This window comes from Clarias gariepinus, chromosome 26, assembly GCF_024256425.1.
Source record: "Clarias gariepinus isolate MV-2021 ecotype Netherlands chromosome 26, CGAR_prim_01v2, whole genome shotgun sequence".
Classification (NCBI taxonomy): domain Eukaryota; kingdom Metazoa; phylum Chordata; class Actinopteri; order Siluriformes; family Clariidae; genus Clarias; species Clarias gariepinus.
Genome location: NC_071125.1, coordinates 16975172 through 16992250, shown reverse-complemented (window position 1 = coordinate 16992250; position 17079 = coordinate 16975172).

Here is a 17079-nt window from a genome sequence, read left to right as displayed (position 1 = left end):
CTTGACTAGCCAAGCATTTGCTCTGTTTCTGTCTGTCTCTCTCATTCTTGCCATTTTGTAATCTCAACAGACTCATTTGCAATTATGTCAACAGCAATCAAATGCCTGATTTAACCCCAATGACACAGTCATCATCCAATTATTCAGTGGCATACATGCAAAATGGATGGGAAAAGATGTTTAATTGGCATTTTTTTTCCTGTAATACCGTTCTAAGGTTACCACTTTGTATACATCGCTTGCATCTAGTGGCCCAGTTACACGACATTTTGCATTGCATAACTATCAGCAAAATGGACATGGAAGAGATCTCAACTGGACTTCTTTCTTGTTAGGTAGAAACATCTCATTACTTATCCAAGTACCTCCTTCAGTTTGAGGAAAGTTCTTTAAATTTGTATCCACCAGGGTCAAAAAGGTCCTCCCCTGTCTGAAAAGGATCGTTATGTGAACAATAGAGATGGTACGAGTAAGAGGGCATGTCATTAGAGAGTAGGGGGGGGGAGTTGTTAAGAATAAACAGCAATAGAGAGAGATTAGGGAGAGTTGGTAAGGTGTACTGTAATAACCAGAGAGAGTAGTGAGAGATTCCTGGTGGATCTGTGAAGAGGACTTGATCTTTCTGGGGATAGATAAAAGGGCAGCATAGGGAGACATACAGTATTGTGACTACTGCCTCCACCTCTGATTAAAGAAGGATTTTCCACTTGCACATAGATGGTTTCTTTTACCCCTCTCTCAGACCATCTATCCTCTCTGTCCAAAATGTTTGCATTCTATTCTATTTTACAATGTGTGTCTTTTATCCTTAAGGTAAAGGTGCACTGCTAATTCAGGTCCTGAGCTATTGGTGTTTATGTGTTGTTTTGTTCTCCCAGGTTAGAGTTCTGAAGACCCTACACTGCATTGGACTGGGGCAAAAAATATATATATATAGTCAGCCACCAATTGTGCAAGTTATCCCACTTAAAAAGATGAGAGGCCTGTAATTTTCATTATAGGTATACCTCAACTTTGAGAGACAAAATAAGAAAAAGAAAATCCAGTTTTTTTTTTTTTTAAATTGCTCAGTTAAAAATAAGTATTTGGTCACCTACAGTACAAACAAGCAAAATTTCTGGCTCTCACAGACCTGTAACTTTTTCTTTAGGAGGCTCACCTGTCCTCCACTCGTTACCTGTATTAATGGCATCTGTGTGAACTTATCAGTATAAAAGTCACCTGTCCAAGGCTGTCAAAGGACACCAGAAAAAAAATTTGTAGGCCTGCACCAGGCTGGGAAGACTGAATCTGCAGTAGGTAAGCAGCTTGGTGTGAAGAAATCAACTGTGGGAGCAATTATTAGAAAATGGAAGACATACAAGACCACTGATAATCTCCCTCGATCTGGGGCTCCATGCAAGATCTCATGACCATGAACTGCACAGAGCTGGGACCAAAGTAACAAAGGATACCATCAGTAACACACTGCGCCGCCAGGGACTTAAATTCTGCAGTGACAATGACCCCAACACCCCTCCCGGGAAACGAAGGAGCGGCTTCATAAGAACCTGGAGTGGCCTAGACAGTCTCTAGATCTTAACCCCATACAACTCCCCGTGTGGTTCTGGGATTTTTGTTTATATTTTGTCTCTCATAGTTGAGGTATGCTTATGATGGAAATAACAGGCCTTTTTAAGTGGGAGAAATTTTTTCCCCCATTGTACTTCTTGCATTTTGGTTTTTGGGTTAGACGAGTCTTCGTTTTAGTGTGCTCATGGATTTGAAGTTAACTGGGGTGTGTTGCTTTTCAAACATCATTTTTAGCTTCTCTGACACTCCAGCAACCTAGACGATGATAAGATTTTTTGGGTTGGCCCTGGGTCTCAGCTCTTTTTGTTGTTGTTCTGTTGGATCTGGAAGCTGTGGTACGGGTACAGGGTGTGGACTTAATAAGAGGCAAAGTGGCGGAGTTGATTGTTGAGAGAAGTCCTTTAATGATGACAAAAACAGAACATAAACAGACACACAAGGGAACTGAGGAACTGTAACTTGGGAACTAGAAGAATACACAGGCTAGAAGATGAACATAAAGAACTAAACACAAGAGCTAACATGGCTAGGAGCACGGCAGCAATTAAACTAAACAGTAATGAAACAAACAGCATTTAAACTAAGTAGTACTCAAACAAACCAGGAACACAACAAACCAGGAGTCACGGGAATTAGCATGAAGCAGAGCTAAAGTGTTCACAAAGGAAATTCAACAAATGCACAACAAGGAGAAACTAAAGACAAGACTATTTATAACAAACTTAATTAGCTACCTCGGATCAGGTGAGCGCTCCAATCACCTGACCGAGGTGCACTCTTGGAAGCAGAGTTCAACTTAACAGAAAACAAAGGAACACAAAATGGCATCTCTGTGCATGGGACGTTTGTTTTACATAAACATTGGATTGATTACCTCTATCGTTTGAAAGTCTGTCCAAATAAAAAATAAAAAAAAGATATTGAAAAAGGCTTTTGCAGTTTTCTTTGGCTATAGGGAATGTGTAAAGGATTGAGCTTGCAACCTTTAGGGAATCTTTCTGTAATGATAAGTGAGTTAGTGTAGACCTTAAAAGAAATCAGTGATAAAAATGTATAGCAATATGAGCTTACTTGCAGTGTGGGACTGACATGGCCTTAAGCAGCTCAGCAGGAACCTGTTGTGTTGTTGTTGACTCGGCACAGACTGTAAAGATTTAGATGTTTACATTGGTTGTTAACGATTGCTGCCAGAATTTATCCCTCACTGATGCCGAGGTGCACTGAATGACTGGATGCCAAGAACTGAGCGATGTGTGAATAACAGAGTGACCTACTGGATAAAATGGCTGCCAAAAGGCATAGGAAATGACCAGGTTTTGTGGAAGGACCATCTGGAGCTTCCTCTCCAGGCACCATTCCACTTCACTGTTACTGAGTCAGGCCATAGGTGAATAAGGTCAAATCTGAGAAATACAAAGAACAATGACAAGAAAAATTAAAACTAGATTTTAACTGCTTATCAGATTTATCATAACCTGGATTTCTGTGATTTATCAGAATGAGGAATGGTTGTATGCTCCCTCAAGCCAGTACCTCCAATGCAGACTTAATGGATAAGAGTTCACATTTGCTAATACAATACTGTCTTTCCGTTAGATTTACCTTATGCAAAAGGGGGATTTACAAATGACATTTAAAAGCATTTCAATGCAAACAAGAAATAAATGCAATTTACCACACACTACCTACTGTATTTAATGCTCAAAATATACTTATTTTGATTTTAAATATGGTGCAAAGCTTACCAATGTGCTCTCAATGCTGAGGAAAGTGCAAATGCAAGTCAATGTGATTTATGAATTCTGGCTCTGACACTCACTCAAGAGATGTGTATATATTTTATTTATTTATTTTATAACTTTCAACTTTGACAGCTGGACAATTTAAGTGCAGTCTCAGTTTCTGCATTGACTTTGACTTGTCTTGGAGTTAGCAGCATTTGTACTCAGACTAATTAGTCTGTGTTGGCCTTTTTTCATTCTTACTGCATGCACAATGTCTGACAATAAGTAATTCTTCCTGGCACTGATTCACCTGGGTTGTAACGCAGAGCTCTAGGTAAAAATGGACGAGACCCTGAGACATGATGCTCAGCTTTCTGTTTCCTTTACCGTATCACGGGTAGTTTCATGTTCTGTCATTCAAATATGGTAAAAATAACACAATTGATTAACATGCCCACACTAAATAATTTGAATGTGCTATTAAAAAGAGATGCATTTAATCAAATGAGAATGCATATTTAGAGGTAATGTAAACCTTTGTAAATAAACCTTTTCCATACATACTGTACATATAAAAAAAACATGGAATTATAAATTCAATATGAAAACATATTTTATAACATAAAATTCATTCAAACATTCAAAGCTTGCTAATAAAAAAATATACCTTTTGACAGTTTAATTACAGCAAGGCTGCCAACTTCTCAGAAAAGCTTGGAGTGAGACACATTGGTTCTGTGTGTACATCTACACATGACGCCCCCATTGCACATGCCTAGCTATTTTGCTTAATGCTAACAATACACTTCATGCATGGCCCAGGTCCTGCTTCTTTCAGTGTTAAAGTGTTAAAAAAAAGGAAAAAAACTGTAATTTATTCCAGTTGGTATTTTTTTAAATATTTGCTCAAACAAAAATAACTAAATAGGGCCTACCTCAGCCACCAACCAAATCACCTATAGGCTCTCCAGCAATTCCAAGTAGTTGCAAGCGCATAGCACCGAGCTTTGGGCCCTGTGTATAAGCACACTCATTGGAGCCCCTTCCTTGCTTGATTCATATCTTAAACTTTTTCTTGCAGACTTAAAAGTGTGCTTCGTTTGGGCCCTGAGTAATTAGTCCCACCTCTATTCCCCACTATGATACTCTTGACGGTGGTAAAATTATTTACGCAAAACACACAGAACATTACAATATTCACATTGAGTTTAATACAACCCCTAACAATACAGTGTATAACAATTCGTATTCATAGCGCCATTCAGGGACAAACAAAGTGAGAATGCAACATTGTGTGAAACTTGGGCCATGCTGAAGAGATTTAAAAAAAATGAAAAACAAGATATTATAGTAATTTATAGGATAGAAAAGTCCACCAAAGATGCTCAGGCACTGGGCCTGAAGGTAAGTTTGATGAAATAAAATAATTAATTAATTAATGAAGTAATTAATAATAAAGTAAGACTAATGATATAAAGTACTGAAAAGTAAAAAAATAATAATAATGAATGGATACAGTAAAGTCAAAGAAGAGTCAAGGGGATAAGAAAAGGAAAAGAAAAAAGATAGCAACTACCATATATAGTGAGGTTGTGCTGCATGTATGATTGTGAATCTCGCTATTTCTCTTTCTGTCAAGCACATGCACGATTGTCTTTTAATCAAGTTTGTGAGCCTTTGAGTATATTAGAATATTATGAAATAACATCATAGTAAATATTTACACATATTTCCCTCTTTAAATAATACTGTCACTGCCCTCACTCATTCTTTTAATGCTACAGCAGCTACAACTTTGCTGCAGTCTGTAAATGCATTTGAATGTAAAAATATTTTACTATATCGTTTTATATATTGGCTTAGCCCTATTATGAATGTTCCAATTAGTGTCCCATCTTTTGCATATGACTGATGCCTTCACAAAACTGTAATTGTGTGTTAATTTCAACTGGGTTACACAAATATTCATTTTGAATATAAAAGTGTGGCGTGAGAGCATGTGAAGGTGAATAATTCTGTGATTGTCAGATTACAGTCTACAATTGACATTTTAAACCAGTATTTCTCAATTAATTTACCGAGGCAGTTAAATCATGGCAAGCATGCTGTATGTTTGACACCAGTGATTTACATGCCTGATTAACAGCATTCATTACATCGTAGCAGAGGGGTCGGCAACCCGCGGCTCCGGAGCCGCATGTGGCTCTTTCATCCCTCTGCTGCGGCTCCCTGTGTCTTTGGGGAAAATAAAGAGTATTTAATTAAAATACATTAGGAATTTTTTTTTTTATGTAATTCTAACTTTTAAGATTATGGTGATCTAACATTAAACTAAAAAGTTGTTAATCTTTTGTCGCTCAAAATATACGTTACAACTGCCGATGTGCAATTTATTGAACTTTTTGACTGCCGGTTTCATTCAGGTTGACAGCTAACTGCACGCTCCAGTACACACAATAAAAGAATGACGGCGCACAGAAGCAGACAGCATTTTTGGTTTGCTGCAGGTGGATAATTTAATTTCAGGTTTTTATTTCATAAATACGAGGAGTACTCATATAGACATTGCGTCTTTTATTTGAAAGTTACCTTTAACCCAGCTGTCACGTTTGTTGGGTGTAGGACTGTGGGCTGAGGTGTGGCATGGCATGGATGGGGGTGGGGGGGGTTGATGGCAAACAGTCTTTTTAATGTAAACCAAACAAAACATGAAATAATACTTAATAAAAATAAAATAATAAAATAATACTTAAACATACTCAGACTGGGGATTACACAAACTAATATAAAATACAGACAAGCGATACAAACCAGACGAGACAAGACACACTAAACAGACTAGAGGACTAAACACAAGGGACTATACAGTACATGCAAGGGGCTAAACACACACAAGACAGACTTGGCTAGGCCTACTAGCTGTTATGCACATTATCTGCTAAGCTAGATAGTAGCTAAACAGACTAATTGCTAAACTGACTAATAGCCAGAGACCCAAGAGACGAACAGACTAAGTAAACAGCAGACTAGGTATGAAACAGACTAAGGACTCAGTACAACCAGTTTCCCAGAACAACCAGCTATTTATAACGTAACTAATGATCTGCCTCGGTTCAGGTGAGCCCCCCACATCACCTGACCGAGTTGCCTTCTGTGAAACTGAGTCTACAAACAAAAACTACAAAACCAAAAACAGTGCCCTCTGGTGGTGAACCCTCAAAGTACCCCCCCCCCTCCTTAAAAACGCTCCTCTGGAGCGCTAACGGAGGTCCTGAGTACTCTTCCCAATGTCCCGGGTCGTTCCACCCGACTTCCCGACTTGTGACGCTGATGAGCTAGCTCCCCGAGCATGGTGGGAGGGAGGCCTGAGTCTGGATTGCCGCCAAAGCCGGGCGCCAGATGCAGCAGTGGCCTGCACCCATAGCTGGATGGCAGGGGCGGCAATGGCTCGTACTCGGGGTTGACTCAGGACATCGTCGCCTGTTGGCGGAGGCAGCACTGGATCGCTCGTGGAGGCTGGGCGGCGGAGGAAGCACTGGATGGTTGGTGTAGGCCAGGCGGCGGAGGCAGCGCTATGCCACTCTTGCAGGTGAGCCAATGCAGTACTGGGACTTTCTCATGCCGGGCAGCCGATGCAGCACTGGTTCGTCCTTCGACACCAGGTGGCGATGGAAGCACGCTCTGGTTTTTGCCTTGAAGTCAGGCGGTGGAGATTCGATGTCCCAGCAGCCAGGCGGCAGAGGCAGCCGTGGCTCCTCCCTTGAAACCTGGCAGCTGCAGACGAAGCTGGAGAGCGTGGTGAGGGTTTTTCCTGGCTGGGTCCTGGCTGGGCTCTGGAGACATAGAGCCTCTATTGAGGCTTACTGACGCTCTGGAGCCTCCACTGAGGTTCGCCGACAATCCAGAGCCAAAAACGGTGCCCTCTGGTGGTGAACCCTCACACCAGCGTCTTTTTTTTTCTGAGTTCTAAATGTTTTTTTGCATGCAGAAATAAAATTTAGGTTTTTCTGTAGCAGTTCATTGATTACATAAATGCAACACACTATAATTTTTTGTTATATACTGTATAGTATAAAGGTAAAAAAAAAAAAAGGTGTTCGTCATTTTACATGTCAAAATGGTTTTGTGGCTCCTAGTGGTTTCTTTTCTGTGGGAGACGAAAAGGCTCTTTGAGTGTTTACGGTTGCTGACCTCTGTCCTAGCATATGTCTTGCTGTATTTTTAAATAGAGATTTAAACTCAAAATTTACAGAGCTACTAACCAGAAAAATACATTGTTGTAAAAATGACCAGTTAATACATTTTAACAAAGCTAACAAATTGTAACAAATCAAATTTCCCTTATATTAATATTAAATTAGTTGATACAACTCTGAAAAAAATGATACTTTGGATCAACTTTAAAAAATTGCTGCAATTTGTTAAAAAAAATTTTTTTAATATTTTTAAATTCAATGTTATAATTTTATTTGAGGTTTAATTTTGATTAAATATAAATATATTTTTAAGTTTCCCCAAAGCAAAAAAAATCATCCATCCAAATCAAAAACAAAAGTTGTAACAATGCCAGTAAAACAATTTTTTCTACTTCGTAATAACTTGATTTTCAATTTAGAAAAATTTAAAATCCTAAGTAACGATCTAGCATTCCCATCCACCTGTTCTACCTACTGTAATAAGTAAGGTCAACTGTAGTTCAAGTGTTCATCTTCCTGACTACTGGACAAATAACTGGCTAGAAGTTGTGAAGGATAGTAACTGCTAAAACACAGATTAATAACATACCAGCATTTCTTAATGTTGATCTAGCATCAAAAATGTAATTGGTTTTATTAAAGTATAATTGATATAAGTATTAAAAGCTCTTCTCTACAAGTACAGTGGTACCATGGCATATGAACCCACACTACCTTTTAATGCTCCACCAAATTTTTGCCTTAAAAACTAAAACTTATAAAGAAATTTGTTTCAACTTTGGCATACGAGTGTCTAAGCTGGTCACATAAACTTACAGTTGCGCATACGTCCATTTACACATATTACCAGTAGCTAATCATAACTTGTTTTGGGTCAGTGGAGGAACAGCGAAGTGAATTTACATATATTAGGTGTTTTTTCTCTTCTTTTTTTTTTTTTTGGCATTTCGTGCAGGATTTTGTAAAGACGTAGCACCATGTATCCCAAGAATGTTATAAAAAAAAATAAAATTAAGAAGAATTAAATGATGCAACTTTCAGTTTTGTTTTTATGGCAGCCAGTGCTGAGAGGAATCCCAAATTAAGGTTGAGTGTCGTTTAATGTCTATTATTTCATATTTTACTTCATTTACATGTCTTTTTTTGGCAATATAGCTAATATTTGGGTGGCTGGAACAAATTATCTGCATTTACATTATTTCCTATAAAAAAATGTATGTTTGGACTGTGACAAAATTTTAGTTTTTTGCCTCCACCACCAAAATGGATTTCAAACGAAGCAGTCAAAGTGTGGATGTTTTAAAGTGCTTCTACAAAATATTGCATTGGCCATTTAGGAATAACAGATATTTTGCATAACCCTTGCATTTTCCCAGGGTCAAAAGTAAATAGGCAATTGATTAAAATTATTTATAACTTGAATGCTAAATCTTTTTTGAATTTTGAAACCTGGAACTTATGAACATTAAGTTTCTTCTCCTGAGCTGCTTTGCCAGGTCTTTCCTGCATCTGCCTTCCTGCTTGTTTGTCTGCTTTTCTGCCTTCAGTTTTGTCTCCAGTAAGTGAGCAGCTAAATTGTGTTGACGTCAGGTGCCTGACTCAGTCCTTTAAAAACATTCCCTTTGCCTTGGGTTGCTTGCTCACAATGTTTGTGTCATTATCCATCTGTTCTGTGAAGCACTTTCCTTTCAGTTTAGCAGCATTTGGCTGAATCTGAGCAGAGTATTGCCCTACACACTTCCTCTTGCTACTTCTTTCAGCACTCATATCATCAATAAACACTGGTGACCAAGTTACACTGGCATCCATAAATGCCCATGCCTTAACTCTCCCTACACCATGAACAGGATAGCACTGGCTATCAAACTGCTGATCAGTTAGTACTTTGTGTAATACTTTTAAGCTTGTAAAAATAAAAATGCCTGGAATTTCTAAATGTAATTGTTTGGTTAACTTATTAAAGCTGAAAGGCTGTATTTACCTTTATACCCTCAATTTAAAAAATTGGCCTTTAACGTGTATTTTATTACACAACCTCATGATTTGCTCATGTTTAAAACATAGTGCTGATTTTATATTGTATCTCTTCAAACAATAATAATTTTAAATGCAAATTATTAATATTTTTATGAGTATACTTAATTTGGCTTAAGCTTCTAGAAGCATATGAGCTGTAAAAATCATTGCTTAAATTGTTTTTGGTAAAAGCTTAAAAAGAAAAATTCTTTTGTGTCCGTAACTATGCCCAATTCATGTTGTAATAAATTATTATTTTTTTTTTTTGGTATTTTAGAATAATACACTTGTTATTGTTTGTCTTTTCATTCAAAATCTAAATTGGCCAAGTTTTATCGGAATGACAATTAAGATCATTGAAAGATTTAAATTAAAAGAAAAATTACGAACACTACATAGGAGATGCATACAATTGTATTTATCAAATGTTAATGTACATGCATATTTACAAAAATACAAAGCATGGAACTCAAGATTAAGTACTGTATTATGAAAAATGGTGTTATATGATACTATCTGAAAATTCACTTTTTCACCTACTGTGGGTGAGACATTTTTTTTATAACCAGGACAATGTAGCATCAGGAAACCTACAATAAATTAGTAGCCATACCTTCTTCCAAAAATTACAGTATCTCAGACAAAGGGCTCTTTAAGAAATTAAGGAACCACTAGTTCCTTTTTTTTACTAAAAAACTTTAAAACATTCATGTTGACTAGCAATTGTTTGCTAGTACAAATCACAAAAAAACAGTGCTGATCACAATAGAAAGGAACCAGAACACTCAGTACACCACAGAGTCTAAGGCTCACACAAGTTTCAAGTTCCAATCCAATCGAGCACCCATCCACGGAGGCGCCATCCTACAGCTCACAAAATACTGGTGCCAGACAACACATTACACCCCCCCAGAGATCTTGTGAATTCATTCCCTGAAATACCCCATGGGCACAAGATGGACCAAGATGGACATTGGTCTTTATGTTTTGCATTGTATTGTTATGGCTAATTGGACATTAGAGGGCACAATGCTGTAACCACAGTGTACTTCAGTAATAAGTGAATGAGTACTAAATGTTTAACTAAGAGCAAAACATTTCGAGTTGAACAGGATATGTTGGTGCAAAGTGCTTTATCAGCAAAGATAATGTACACCACTCAGGGATCAGCAAAAGCAGAAGTTATGGTGTTCATAAATCATATGTAAAGATAAGTAAAAAAAAAAAAAGGACTTAAATAGCTATGACTAAGCTCATATGATCCCACTGATTAGTCACACTACGATGAAAATATCTGTGCAGAAGTCAGAAGAAACCTCAGACAATAACCACTGGCTGAATATTACCATTCCACCACTGAGATTATACCGTGTATCTTTAAATGTTTCATTTGGGAGTCATAATCCTATGTTTCTTAAATTACTGTTCAAATTACTGTACTGGAAATAATAGGATGTACTGTATATTATATTAATATGATGTTAATAATTTTATCATATTATTAGCATAATATTTTCAGATATATCAATATATAACATACAGCAATAAATTTAGTATCCAAATATTGATACAAGTTTCCTGAAGTGTATATAATTTTTTTGACTGACTATATATATATATATATATATATATATATATATATATATATATATATATATATATATGTGTATGTGTGTGTGTGTGTGTGTGTGTGTGTTTTGTCGTCTCTGGAAGCTCTGTCCCCAAAACAAATTCCTTGTATGTGCAAACGTACTTGGCAATAAAACTCTTCCTGATTCTGATTATGTATAAAATCATCGGTAGCTTGAGTGACAGCATTGCAGCGGGTAATTTAATACTTAATAAAATAATAATTTAATAATATTTAATACTAATTGACCACTGCTTGAATAAATTGATGGTCTCAAATTGTACACTTTAGTTATTAGTAATTGTTATTAGTAGGTGTTTTTTTTTTTTTTACATACAATAATCCAAACACAGTACTATGATTTTTACTTATTATTCTCACTCATCGCATACACCGCTTTATCCTGTGTTCAGGGTCGCGGGTGGCCTATATCCTATCCCAGGAGACTTAGGGCATGAGGCAGGGTACACCCTGGACAGGGTGCTAATCCATCGCAGGGCACACACTCACACACTCATTTACACACTACTAGCAATTTGAGAACACCAATCAGCCTAATCCGCATGTCTTTGGACTGTGGAGTACCCGGAGGAAACCCACCGAGCACGGGAAGAACATGCAAACTCCATACACACAGATTAGAGGTGAGTATCTAACCTGGCCAGGAATCAAACCTGGACCCTGGAGGTGTAAAGTGACAGTGCTAACCATTACACCATGTTACCCAACTGTGACATGTTCATTTCATTTGAGTAGGAAGCACGTCACAATATTCTTTTAATAGTTAATAGATAGCTATGTAATTTCCATGCATGAATATATTCTAGTAGATTTTCATTAAGACTTATGTTTACATACTGTTAGTCCACTGGTATGAAATTGTCAGGGAATTATTCATTTATTAATCTAATCATATTCATTTTTGTTGCATTATCATTTATCAGGATTATCAATATCTCAACACTTTAAAAAACACAACATACACAACCATTGCACAGATCTATACGTAAATAATTCCACACCTGTAAATGTTTAAATGTTTCACACAATTTTTATATGGACATTTTACGTGTTGCTTTGTTTTCTGTATGATTATTAATGTTAAGCAGAATTTTAAGCAGAAGTTATTTTTCTTGTAAAAGCAACAACTTTGTAAAACTCAAGTAAGGACATAAGTATTGTGGGTCATTTTGATAAGCTCCCCGACATGTTATCACTTTACCGTCCCCTCCTTCTCGCAAAGTGGATTAATTTTCCTTATGTGTCATATAGATAAGCTCTGTTTACCTGAGTTTGAGTTGGGAGTAACTGTGACAAAAATGGGAGAGAGAGATAGAGAAAGAGAGAGAGAGAGAGAGAGAGAGAGAGAGAGAGAGAGATGGTAATGTGTGATAATAATGTTTTGTCATTCGTCCCTGTGCCCCACTGTGCCCCGGTGACTTATTACAAACGAAACTGCCACTTTCCCTCAAGGCTGGTATACATCACACATTTTAACTGTTACAGTGTGTGATGATGTGCATGATGCTGACACCTGAATTTAGGGTGTTTTCAGTCAGTGAAGGACAACTTAGAGATTTACAATGTAAGCGTAACTGGAGTAGAAGGTATGTAGTTACTTATCATAGTGTATATTACCTGTAATCTAACCTTGCCAAATTCTTAAAAAAAAAAAAAAAAACAGTAGGCATTGTATTATTCCATATAGAGAGCACTACTGTATGTTTAACTCTGTGAAACCCCACCCAGGAGACCTAGGGCACAACATCATTAAGACCACACACAATCATTTGTTCATTCACACACTACAGGCAATTTGGGAATGTCAATTAGTCTAATCTTCATGTTTTTGGACTGTGGGAGGAAACACAAAGTAAACCCACCAACCACAGAGATAGCATGCAAGGAATCAAACCCAGACCCTGGAGGTGCAAGGCGACAGTGCTAACCACTAAGCCACCATTATTATTATTATTATTATTATTATTATTATTATTATTATTCAGTATGTTCCTCTTATTTATTTATAAGAATTGTAGTGTTATATAAATTCTAAATATCATTTAAAAATATAATTACAAGCCAATAATAAGACATGACCTAATGTATCTAACAGTAAATAGAAGTTAAGAATTTTTTTTAAAAGCTTCAAGTAAAGTGTAAAGTCAAACAGTTCGACAGTTGAAACTACTGGGTTATCAAGGCTAAGGACGCCCACATTTCACTTCATCTAATAAAGGGAAATAAAATCACCAGCGGTTCTAGGAAGTAAAAAAAAAAAAACAGTATAGATATAAAGCAAATCTGGGGGCTATGTGTAATGAGCCAGATACTGCTGATACATGGAGCACATCAAAATGCTCACTAGATTTTATATCCTAAGGGGCATCTATATTTTAACCTACTTCATGACATAATCATTATACAGTATCAATAACTGTTTTGGTCTCATTATCCTTCGATTCATCCCTTGTCTTAATCGCTTATCATTATCATGGGTGACCATGGGTCATCAGGCATGGGTGGCCAGGAGCCTATCCAAGCAAATCTCAGGGCACAAGGCTGGGTAAATTCTAGATGTTGTGCCAACCCATCACAGGCCACAAGCACACATGTACAGTACACACCCATTTGTACACTATGGGAAATTTGAAGATGACAAATCTGCCTACACTGCATGTCTTAGGACTGTAAGATGAAAATATGAAACCAGAGTACCAAAGTGCCAAAGGAATCCGGACATGCAAGAGTAGAATTTGTAAATGCTAACTTCCCAAGCACTGTCGCCTTGCACCTCCAGGGTCCGGGTTCGATTCCCCGCCAGGCTTGATTCCCGTCTCTGTGTGCTTGGTGGGTTTCCTCCGGGTACTCTGTTTTTTTCCCACAGTCCAAAGATATAGGCTAATTGGCATTCCCAAATTGCCCATAGTGTGTGTGTATGTGTGTGCCCTGCCATGGATTGGCACCCTGTCCAGGGTATACCCTGCCTTGTGCCCCAGCCCTCCTGGGATAGGCTCCAGGCCTCCCGCGACCCTAAATACAGGACAAAGCGGTATAGAAGATGAGTAAGAGTGAGTGAGAACTGCATGTCACGTATAATAAAACAATGTGTTAATTTCATTTGCAAAGCAATATTTCGACACTGTATCATATACTGAATGTCAAAGAAGTTGATTAAATGAATATCAAAACAAGAACAGGAACAAGTAGATAATAAACAGAGTTTCAAACAGAAGTGTGAACAACAGAAAAAAAAGGTGCAAGACTAAGACACTTGACTAGACTAAGGCTTATTTAAGAACACTAAATTAAAATTCCCATAGATGTGGTGGTACTGGGCATGGGGTTAGGTGATTCCATGGGGTTAGACTGAGTTGGAATTTGGCACATAGATGAGACTGAGACTTACATAGTTGTTTGCATATTTTATTTTTACCAAAATCATTTGAACTTTCGTTCATTTTTTAGGCGTTTATCCAATTAGTTATAGTTGTAGTATTACTACATTAATCCTTATATAATGTTGTTGTTGTTCTTTTGGCTGCTCCCAGCAAGCTCTGAAAAAAAGAAACCACTGCAATTTACTCCAGAAAACGTTTCAGTTGTACTGTAAATGCTCATCATCATATAAAATAAAATAATTTAGGGATCATTAAGATCATTAGTTTGTAAAATAAAAAATAAAAAAAGAAGAAAAAAAAGGATCACATCAGGCCAATTAAATGAATGATGAGTTTGATCCTCAGAACGTATCTAATGCTTATAGAGGCACCGAATAGAAGAGATGTACCGAATATGAAGAGATGTACCGAATAAATGGAAATTAGAAAAACAAAGGCAGCTTCAGAAGTCCAATCGGATTAAGTCTGTTGGAGGGAGGGCTTACTCCAGCTTTGCATAAAAATGAAAGAAAGAGACAGACACACATTTACACACTGTGCAAATGGCGTAGTCACCATTAGCTTTGACGAATAATGAAGCAAATTTAATTTAAATAGAAAGATTAGAATGGGATAAGTTTTATTAATAAAAATCAGTTGCTCAAGTGTGTATAATACAGCACATACGTACAATGCAGATAAATAGTAAAATATTGCACGTATTGTTATTATTATTATTATTATTATTATTATTGCTCTTGTTGTTTTTGTTGCTGTTGTCGTTGTTGTTGGTATTATTATTATTATTATTAATAATCATGAAACTAAATTTGTAATCAGCCTGAATTGGATCAGAAATAAAAAGCAAAGACATTTTTAAAATATTCATATTGACCTGAGTTTACCTTAATATTTTAAGTAATTGGATTTATCTGCTGTGCTTTTTAATTCAATTCAATTCAATTTTATTTGTATAGCGATTTTAACAATTGTCATTGTCGCAAAGCAGCTTTACACAATCAAAAGAATTATTTAAGTCTGTATGGAATGTAAGTGTGCATGAATCAAGATGAGCAGATAGTCCCTGGTGAGCAAGCCGCGGGCGACAGTGGCAAGGGAAAACCCCCTGAGATGGTAATAGGAAGAAACCTTGAGAGGAACCAGACTCAATAGGGAACCCATCCTCATCTGGGTGAAACAGAAAGCAGGAATTGATGTGCATTCATACAGTGTGTTAGGTGGCAGGCAGTTCAGCTATAACAGTTGTGTTAATTGATGTAAATATGGAGTCCAGGTAGTTATTGAAGACAACTGCAATCTTGAACTATCGAGCAACCGCAGCCAAGTCAAGTCCTCAAAGAAATAGCTGTCAACACCAGTCCAGGCCAGAACCATCTTTATGGTAAAGTTAAACCATCCCCAGACACCAGACGCATTCCAAAGAGACACACGGGGCAGCCATGCGACGAGATCTCCAACCAGAAGCGGGGCACCAGGATGGGTAAGACAGGTCCGGAGGGAAGCGAAAGTCTGCGTCACTGGCAACTCAGGAACGACATGTGTAACTCGACAGAGAGAGGGAAAAGAAAAAGGGGGGGAGAAAACGGAAGAGGGGACCCTAGTATGTAGCATTGTTTAAGAAATGAGAAGTTACTTACTGCATCCGTTTGGGTTAAATAATGTATTGCCAACTACACATATTAGTCCCTGCAGTAATCATCCAATGAAACGCTTTTAACAATTTGTCTTAATTCAATCTTAATTCAATTATAATTATAATTATTGGAAGGTATTTTTGCTAGCATTAGTATTTATTTCTTAAAAGAAGCAAAATTCTCTGCCAATAGAACAAGAAATTTTGCTTACAATGTTTGGAACATTTGACTGGAATTAAACTCACATCTTAATCTTGCATTTGGTTTGTTGTAATTTTATGTTAGAAAATTACATGTAAATTTGACTAGATTTAAAAATATTCCACTTGCTAAGATGTTTTTTGTTTATTTGCATATATTTAAGTATAGCCCTCCATGCAGTTGCCAGGGTCCTATGTATTTTACAACAATATCAAAACAGGGGACATAATCTCATATCAAGCAAGAGAGAAAAGAGAGAGAAAATCTGATTATGTGGTCACCAGTGTCTAAATATATTGAATAGTATGTTGAGCGTTTGTTGTTGTTGGTGTTGTTGTTGTATTCCACATCTTGCAAAAAACTGCACTTTTAGGTTTGACTTTTTATATGTTTGAATTACAGCAGATGTGAGTTGTCCCCACAAGGTTGCTGAGCTCGTTTTTGTGGCCTTTTTTTTTATTTATTTTTTTTATAGTTTTTATAGTCATGATTACTTCACTCTCTAGTGAATCACACACAAGAGTAAAAGTGACTATCTTCTGTACTGCAGGTTGCTAGACTGGCCAGGTGCCCAGTTTTCTGCTTACTTAAAGTTTTTAAGAAAACCAATGGATTAAATGGATGATGTCCTAATTTGCATGTAAGTGTGTTTTTTGTGCGATCATAATGCCGGATTTATTAGGATATTGCCCCCCTCCCCTACCC